Below are 8,794 nucleotides of genomic sequence, written 5' to 3'. Positions count from 1 at the left end.
CTCCAACAGGGAGATCAGTTTGAGAACAGAAAAAAACACCTCTGCACATAGCACATGAAAAAACTCTTAATACACCAAAGAAACACATGACAAGCAACAGGGGTGGGCAAAGGGTGAGAGACAGCCAAATTAGACAGTACATCCGAGCCTGCGTGCGCTGGTCTCCTTGATCCACCGTCAGCATCGGAAGGGAATAAGCGTCGAAGGCGTTTGGAAAGGGAGGGGGGATGAGTGTGTGCATATCAGTGTATATGTATGTATGTGCGTGTCCAGAGTTCAGCTGAGACAGTGTCCTTCGCCCTGCTAGGCTAAGTAAACAGTCTTCCAGCCAACCCAGGTGGCCTTGCATGGAATGGCAAGGAACAGACTAAACACAGTCGTTATCAGGGTGTTGTTGTTCAGCTCCGGCCTTGCAGCTGGCGCCAAAGGGGTATCCGCATAAGTGATGGTGGTTTTTACTTTAGTGCGAACAGCTCATATGAATTTCAAAGCAGTTCTACAGTCCAACACTGGTCTCTCAATCTCCCGTTGGAGAGCCGCGAGATTCGCCATACTTGCGTTCTGTGATGTTGTCGTTTCTTGTGCTCAAGGAGCCGATTCTGAGAACTCCCCGAGATGTCATCCAATTTGCGCCCAGAGATGTTATTCCGAGCGAGCCCTTCCGAGATGTATCCAGTCTGCAGTCAGAGATCTTATTCTGAGTATTCACAGCAGCTGTAGCCTCTCCAAGATCTTATCCGTGCTGCACTCAATGAGCCCATTTTGAGAAACTCACGCCTCTCCCATCGTTCCAATCCCAGCGGGCAGCCTTGTGGGGGTTTGAACAGCCGGTTCCGCTTTCTTAATTCTTCGATAAGTCAGGGCCAAGCCAGCTCCGATCCGCCAGAACCCTGTTACCATGGTTCCGAATAGGTAGATATCTTCAGCACTCAGGCTCACCCAAGCCCAAACTTCTCGTTGAGAAAGGGGTGTCAATTGCATTTAGGGACCAGTTGATCCAATCCATAATTCCTCTTTTAGGTTTTAGAGAACAGACTGTGAGAGAGTGTTCCAGGGAAAAGTAATACAAAAAAACACGAGACTAGACAAGGACATAAGAGGCTAAGCAGGGACGCTAAGGGAGAGGAGGAGGAGGAGAGGAGAAAAGTGCGACCGCCTTCGTCAAGAGCAAGAGCGGAATTGTGACCTTTAGAGGTGTCGTTATCTAAATTTGGTTCTCTTTCATAGCATTCGTTTCGTGTCTCACTATGGCAGTGGTTCCCAAACTTTTTTTTACTAGGCCCCCCTTTGTTTTACAAGAAAAATGTTCACGCACACATCCTCCAACCACACACACACACCCATATTTTGCTCCATTGCGGTTTATTTCACACCTCAAACATTTAGTAAACAATTAAGCAAATGCAAGTAATCTGCAATAAATTACAGGTAGTAATGAAATAAACTACTAACTCTTTTACACTACATCCGCACCTACACGGGTATTTTTGAAAACGCAGCTGTTTTGTCCACACGTAAACGGCGTTTCGAGAGATTTTTTAAAACTCCTTTTTTGCGTGTGGACGAGGAATAAAGAGTTCGTCACGCAACGTCAAAGGTATGTGCCTTTTTTCACGTCATGCTGTGCACCACGTTATTGTTTACATGAGATGAGTTGCAGAATGGCAGATAGAGACAAAATACTGTTAATCTGACTATCTTCAGTTTTTACACACTTACATATACACACGTAGTTACTGTCCCTCCATTTACAAAGGCAGAGGCGTCACAGTGTGATTATTTTACGTGTAGTTGTTTTTTTTTTCCTGTGTAATAATATTCAACATTGCTATCAATACATTTTTCAAAAAATGCCTCTCTGTGCAAAATGGGTTTAAACACATAAACAACTGTAGGATACTGTTTGTCCATGATTTAGACAGGGGGAACAAATTGTGGCAGGATCAGCCTGATATTATTTGTATCCCACTGTAACTTTACTGTATAAAGAGCTAACATCTCCAAAATGTCAGGAGTAGTTAGTCATTACAACAAGTGTTTGTGAACTAAAAATCAAGAATGTGGGATACTGTTTGTCCGTCATTTGGAGAGCCCAGCGCGTGCTCCTGACAAAGGGAAAACCAATTCTGCAGGGGAGACCTACCTCGGCACTTGTGCAGGTGAAGCCAAAGGAAAGACCACCATATTTCACCATATTCACCATATTTTCTAGTCTTTGGCTTAGAATGAAGTTGGTTTAGAAACATATTCAGCGATGCTTCATCTCCTGCGTTTCTGTAGGCGCCCGTGCTAGCAGTGTCCAAGCATTTTGTTTTCTTTCCCCCCTTTTCACACCGCGCCTTCCCCTGCAATGGGGGGCGGGCCCCACACTTTGGGAAGGTCTGCACTATGGGAACACCTGCATGACCTCAATAGAAGCTCAAATACCATTTTTTTTTCTTCTTTTTTTGGACACAGGCAAGACCAGTCTGTTTTATTTAGCACTGAAATAAAGTATGCTGGGGAAAGTAAGCCAGGGAATTAATTTGCATACCAAATAACTTGTACTGATTTTCTGGCATAGCTTAAGGAGTAGTTTGACATTGTTTTGAAATCATATTTAATAGCTGTCTTACCTAGACGTAAATGGGGAGATTTCAGACATGCTCTCGTCTAAATGCCAGATACAAAGTAACATTCAAACACTAGTTCACTAGCCCAGTCGAGAGTCAATATAGGGAAGGAGCTGGTTTGTCTAAAGCTAACTTAAGGTTATGTATATAACCCCGGTTCTCTGAGTAGCATGAGTGAGCGTCTCACTATGGGAACGCCTCCTGCGTGAGCAAGTGACGCCCATGTCAGGAGGGACTGTCAACGAAGTTGCACAACTCTGTCCTAGCGGCAAGAAGATTTCTGCCTGGGATACACACCCTGTGTGTGCGGCATGCCTGGGTTTATCTCACGCTCAGGCTGCCTTGACACCCGCACACGACTGTATCCACTGCGCGGCTTTCCCACGCAAACTACTCCGCCGCAGGCTAGCTCGCCAGGCTAACCTGTCGGGTGGCGACCCTTTGCTGTGTGAGGCTGCTGCAGCGCAAGGAGAAACTGAGATGCCCGATGATTTGGCCGCAACGCCAGGGCCGAGCTGGGCAGAGGCAGACCCTCAGCCCATCGCGACCGCTTTCCCGTCGCTGGAGGCACACGGAGATTGTGTTTTTCCCCCATGCTGGAGTCACTTGGGGAGGAGATGCTAACGAGGACGGAGATGAATCGGCTGACTTGGAGCTCCTGCTGTCTGACGACGAGGAGGAAGATTCCACCTCCTTGGCTAGCATCAGCTGGGCTGCAAAGCCCTCGGCTACCGGCGAGGTTGAAAAACCGACACCGCCGTCTCCCCTGGATCTCGACATGCAGGACATGTGCAAGCGCGCAGCTGCTAGGCTCAACATCCTGTGGCCCGCCATACAAACAGAGATTGTAAAGTCTCGTTTTGACAGAAAGAAATTGCAGAAGGCGAAAAAGATGGGGAAGCATGTGTTGCCTGTTTTCCCGGAGCTTCTCGATGAGATAGCGGTGACTTGGAAAGCAAAACCTTACAGCGAGAAACACCCCATCGTGGCGAGTTCCCTGCTGGATTGTGAGGGGATGGAGTCTATCGGCCTCCGCCAGATGCCACAAGTGGAGCCGTTGGTAGCGAGGCATCTTCTCCCGAGACGTCTCTGTCCTCATCAGCCCCATCTCTCCCCACCAAAACAGACCGCTTCCAGTCTAGCCTTACAGATAAGTGCTACAAGGCAGCGGCTCTGTCATTAAGAGCCCACAACGCCTCCTCTATGCTAATGGCTTACCAAGCTGAGCTACAAGAGTACATGACAGCTAAACCAGATACCACAGTGTGGGAAGAAATCTGCGTTATAACTGACCACGTCCTCCGCCTCCACAAGGTAGCCATACAGGCTACTGGGAGAGCCATGGGCCTCATGGTTCTTCAGGAGCGAGCACGCTGGCTCGGGCTCACCAACCTGACGACCAAGGAAAAAGAGGAACTCCTCAACACCCCTGTCGTCCCTCAAGGTCTCTTCGGTGCGGCTGTTACATCCATGCAGAAGAGATGTGAGGAGAAAAAGAGAGATGATGAGGCTCTGAAACTCTGCCTGCCGAGGAGGGCCCAGCACGCCACCCCAGTGGCACCGCGCCAGACATTCGCGCAGGCAGCGTCTCGCCCGGTCCCCACTTTCAGGATCCCCAAAGTGCCTAAGACGCAGGCAGCCCCCCAGGCTGCTGGGGCTCCTGAGAATCCATGGACTCAGAAACAGTCTCCCCAGGCCAGACCTCAAGTGGCCCCTCCTCCCCCCGCTGCCGCGACCGTGAGGAAGAAGAAGCGGCCGGCCTGACAGCCTCTCCTCTAGGCGGGAGCAAACCCAGTTTCCCCCCTTCATGGGCCGCCCTGCCGCCTCCCAGCTCCGTTCCAGAGCAAGTTCAACGGGACATGTTCCACACAGAGTGCATAACTCGGGCCAGCGTTCCTGTCACTGGACTCGCCAGAGGGAAAGAGAGCCAAAGTTCGCAGTGTTGTTTCACAAGCACTTCTCTCATGCATTCTGTATTAAAAAAGCCCCGACATGCGCATTGAGGCAGTTTGCCGAGGGCGCTGTCACTCCACCACATTTCAAAGAAATCATTTACTCTCGTGTTCTGGGCGAGTCTGCCACTTTTCTCCTGGAGGAAATTTCCACCTTGAGAGACAAAGCAGCTATAAGAGTTGTCCCTCCCGAGGAAATGCACAGCTGATTTTATTCAAGGTATTTCCTTGTGCCAAAGAAAGGGGAGAGGGGGATGAGAGCCATTCTGGATCTCCGTGCCCTGAACCAGCATTTAAGGACATACAAGTTCAGGATGTTGACGCATGCCTCGCTGCTACGGTTTGTACAAGCGGGCGACGGGTTCACATCAATCGACCTGAGGGATGCTTATTTCCACATCCCCATATATCCCCCACACCGAAAGTATCTAAGATTTTCTTTCCAGGGGATAGCATACGAGTTTGTAGTCCTGCCTTTTGGTCTCTCACTGAGCCCAAGGGTGTTTGTGAAATGCACCGAGGCAGCAGTGGCCCCGCTCAGGGAAAAGGGCATTCGAGTGGCCACATACATCGACGACTGGCTGGTGGCAGCCCCAACCCGCTAGGAAGCGGCTTGTCACACAAATGCTCTCATACACCATCTGGAGAGTTTGGGTTTCCAGATAAATGTGGAAAAGAGCACATTGAAGCCAACTCAATGCATTACTTTCATAGGACTCAGCCTAGACTCCCTCCGGGTGAGAGCTTTTCTGTTCCCAGAGAGAACAGCGGCCATACGGTCATCCCTAGCACTATTTCGCAGAGGCAACACAGTGACCCTCAAACAGTGCCAGAGGCTGCTCGGTCTGATGGCTTCTTCTCTAGTGGCGATAACACTGGGATGCCTGCACATGAGATGCTTTCAGCACTGGGTGGGCTCGCGGGGACTGGACCCTCACCGAGACGGCCACCGTCGCGTGAGATTCTCTGCAGACTGTTCACCCGCTCTCCGCGAGTGGAAGAAGCCAGGTTTCTTGTCTCAGGGCGTTGCCATGGGGGCAGTTTCAGCCTGAAAGTTGATTTCCACAGATGCCTCTCTTTCGGGCTGGGGGGGCCACCCATGAAGGCAGAACAGTGAATGGGGAATGGGGCCCTCACATGTGCTCCACCCACATAAACTGTCTGGAACTGCTGCCAGTTCACCTGTCGCTAAAACACTTTCTCCCTTGGCTGAGAGGTCATCATGTTTTAGTGAGGTTGGACAATTCCACTGTTGTGGCCTACATCAACAGACAGGGGGGTCTGGGGTCCCCCAAGTTACACACACTGGCACACAGACTGATAGTCTGGAGCAGTGTCCACCTGCTGTCACTGAGAGCAACTCACGTGCCGGGAATCTTGAACTTTGGAGCAGATCTTCTCTCCAGGGGCAACCCGCTGTATGGAGAATGGAAGCTTCACCCAGAGGTGGTGAAGCAGATCTGGCTGCGATTCGGTCAGGCGACCGTGGACATTTATGTATCCAGGGAGAATGCTCAGTGTCCCCTGTTTTACTCGCTGCACGATCAGAGAGCTCCACTCGGGGTGGATGCTCTAGCTCACGAGTGGCCAAGAACCCTCCTCTAAGCTTTTCCCCCAGTGGCCCTCATTTCTCCAACTCTGGCCAGAGTGAGGGAGAGAAGTCACTATATGATCCTGATAGCCCCGCACTGGCCAGGGAAGCACTGGCTGGCGGAGATTTTTCAGCAGCTGTGCGGCCCACCTTGGCCGTTACCACTATGCAGAGACCTCCTGTCTCAGGCACAGGGGGAAATATTCCACCCCCACCCAGAGAGGCTAGCTCTATGGGCTTGGCCCGTGAGTGGTTTAACCTGAACACAGTGGGGCTCCCTCATAGTGTTATCGACACGATTCAGTGTTCTAGAGCATCGTCTACTAGGACGCTATATGAGCACAAGTGGCGTGAGTTTGAAAGCTGGTGCGTAGAATAACAGGCCATCCCTTTTCAGTGCTCTGTGGCTGTGATTCTGTCATTTCTTCAGGCCCTGATTGATAAGGGTAAAGCCTTCTCCACCATCAAGGTGTATTTGGCAGCAATTTCAGCCTGCCATATTGGTTTTGAGGGGAAGACTGTTGGCCAGCATCCCTTAATATGCCGTTTCATGAAGGGTGCATGGCGTAAATTATCTAAATCTAGGCCGTTGGCTCCATCGTGGGACCTTCCCACAGTGTTGGCTGCGCTCTCCTGTTGCCCATTTGAACCCCTGGAACAGGTTGAGTTAAAATTTCTGTCCTTGAAGACGGCTCTATTGATTGCTTTAGCTTCAGCTAAGCGTGTAGGAGAGATCCACGCTCTCTCAGTGCATCAGTCATGCATTAGTCATGCATTCAGTTCTCCTCGGAAAATACGAGGGTCAGTATGCGGCTCAACCCTGCCTTTATCCCAAAGGTTGTCGGCACATGTTCCCCTATAGAACTGCCGGCTTTTTACCCACCGCCTTTCTCCTCAGAGGAGCAACAGCGGCTGCATACCTTGTGCCCAGTCCGTGCTCTGCGCATTTATATGGACCGAACCCAGAGTGTCAGACAAAGTGACCAGCTGCTCGTGTCCTGGGCTAAACCACATATGGGAAAGCCTGTGTCTAAACAGCGCCTCTCCCATTGGATAGTAGGAGCAATTGCCTTGGCTTATACTAGCAGGGGCCTTCAGCCTCCTGCTGGCTTGCGTGCGCATTCCACTAGAGGTTTGGCAACCTCATGGGCTCTCTTTAGGGGAGTTTCTATTCAGGAGGTGTGTGCAGCTGCATGCTGGACCTCACCTCATACATTTGCTAGGTTTTACAGTTTAGATGTGACGGCACCTAACCTAGCGCATTCAGTCCTCAGTGCAGGTTCTTCCCGGGTGGGGGCTTCTCCCCTGTGAAGTGCTGTTGAGGACAGTTGTCTTCTTAACAGGCATGTCTGGCAATCCGGGAGTCAGTATTTCTCCCATAGTGAGACACGAAACGAATGCTATGAAAGAGAACTTCAGGTTATGTATATAACCCCGGTTCTATGAGTAGCATGAGTGAGTGTCTCACCAGACCACCCTCCTTGCTATGGAAGCGAGGAAGAGGTGGGCTTGTTTTGAATGACATCTGACGCTATGTCAGCCTATTATATAGGGAGGCACTAGCCCCTGGCTAAGGTCACGCAGGCGGCGTTCCCATAGTGAGATGCTCACTCATGCTACTCAGAGAACCGGGGTTATATACATAACCTCAAGTTAGCTTTAGACAAACCAGCTCCTTCCCTATATTGACTCTCGACTAGGGATGGGTACCGGTATCCGGTGCCATTATGGCACCGGTTCTGACATAAACAGTAGTAACAAGACCGAAAAGCAGCGCACATTTCGGTGCTTTATTTCGGTGCTTTTTTTATTTTTTACTGAGATGTCATACACTTTGGATTCCAGCCAATCATTTTACCTTTGCAAGCGTAGTAGGCGGGCCCAGGTATGTAGGTTCTTTTAGAGCAGATCTACAGATTAAAAATGCCCAAGGCGAAGCGGTCAAAAGTATGGCTGTACTTCACAGCAAAAGATGCAAACTCAGCAGCCTGCAACAAGTGCTTTAAGATGATACTGTGCAAAGGAGGTAACACCTCGAATCTGATGAAACACCTGGTGACGCATAGCGCTTTTTTAAAAGCCGAGAAATGCACTGTATTTGATAGCTTGCTGCGAGACCTCACACCGAGCACATCTACTGCGGGTATGGTGCCTGTTATCGACCCGGAGTTAGCAACATGAACCCGAAGACGAGAGTCCTGGCCCCTAGCCCTGCCAGTGTAGCAGAAATGATGACGGATGATGCTGGCAGCAGCAGCCGTTCTTCTCTGCGTGAGTAGCTTAATGTTGTTCGTGTGTAATTTACGTTGAGTAGGCTAACCACGTTATTAAATTAATGCATGTAAGGTGAACTAGCAAACACCGTCGTAGTTACATGTGGCTGTCTTCTTGTTTGATGGCAGATACTCCCTTCACCCTGGCCAAAAAGGCTAAAATGACCAAAGAAAAAGTGGGAAACAGTTAAACATGAGAGGTTTTTGGACAAATTTGTGTTTTTTTTTCCATTGATTAAGCACTGCTTCCAGCCAAGAGTGATACCATATATGCCCTATAGCTGCAGAAAAGGCTAACATTGTTATCTTTTTACAAAAAACAGCTAAACATGAGAGGTTTTTGGACAAAGTTTGTGTTCTTGATTC

At 49.8% G+C, this 8,794-nt stretch overlaps 1 pseudogene; it reads left to right on the top strand.

The window, feature by feature from the left end:
- The first annotated feature begins 4,419 nt into the window (after positions 1–4,419).
- Positions 4,420–6,418, top strand: LOC146371742 (uncharacterized; annotated as a pseudogene).
- Positions 6,419–8,794: the final 2,376 nt, after the last annotated feature.

The sequence above is a fragment of the Perissodus microlepis genome, chromosome 15, assembly GCF_051167445.1.
Source record: "Perissodus microlepis isolate ML-2025 ecotype Zambia chromosome 15, ASM5116744v1, whole genome shotgun sequence".
Taxonomy (NCBI): Eukaryota; Metazoa; Chordata; class Actinopteri; order Cichliformes; family Cichlidae; genus Perissodus; species Perissodus microlepis.
This window is presented reverse-complemented; position numbering and strand designations above follow the sequence as displayed.